The sequence below is a fragment of the Alligator sinensis genome, unplaced genomic scaffold, assembly GCF_000455745.1.
Source record: "Alligator sinensis unplaced genomic scaffold, ASM45574v1 scaffold347_1, whole genome shotgun sequence".
NCBI lineage: Eukaryota > Metazoa > Chordata > Crocodylia > Alligatoridae > Alligator > Alligator sinensis.
The window spans coordinates 3267297-3267698 of NW_005841922.1; the positions used below are offsets into that span (position 1 = coordinate 3267297).

Genomic DNA, 402 nt, shown 5'->3' on the forward strand with positions numbered 1-402 from the left:
CATACGAGTGGCCCTTCTCTGGACCCTCTCCAGGTTATCCACATCCCTCTTGAAGTGCGGCGCCCAAAACTGCACGCAATATTCCAATTGCGGTCTGACCAGCGCCTGATAGAGGGGAAGTATCACCTCCTTGGTTCTGTTCGTCATGCATCTGCTGATGCACGATAAAGTGCCATTAGCTTTTCTGATGACTTCGTCACACTGACGACCCATGTTCATCTTGGAGTCCACTAGGACTCCAAGATCTCTTTCCACTTCCGTTACACCAAGCAGGTCATTTCCTAGGCTGTAGGTGTGCTGGACATTTTTCCTCCCTAGGTGCAGCACTGCATTTCTCCTTGTTGAATTGCATTCTGTTGTTTTCTGCCTACTTGTCCAACCTGTCCAGGTCTGCTTGCAGCT

At 50.0% G+C, this 402-nt stretch overlaps 1 protein-coding gene across 1 annotated transcript in view; it reads right to left on the reverse strand.

The window, feature by feature from the left end:
- The window catches only part of ADAMTS12 (ADAM metallopeptidase with thrombospondin type 1 motif 12), a 365944-nt gene that overhangs the window by 69854 nt on the left and 295688 nt on the right, over nucleotides 1-402 (reverse strand). The window lies entirely within an intron of this gene.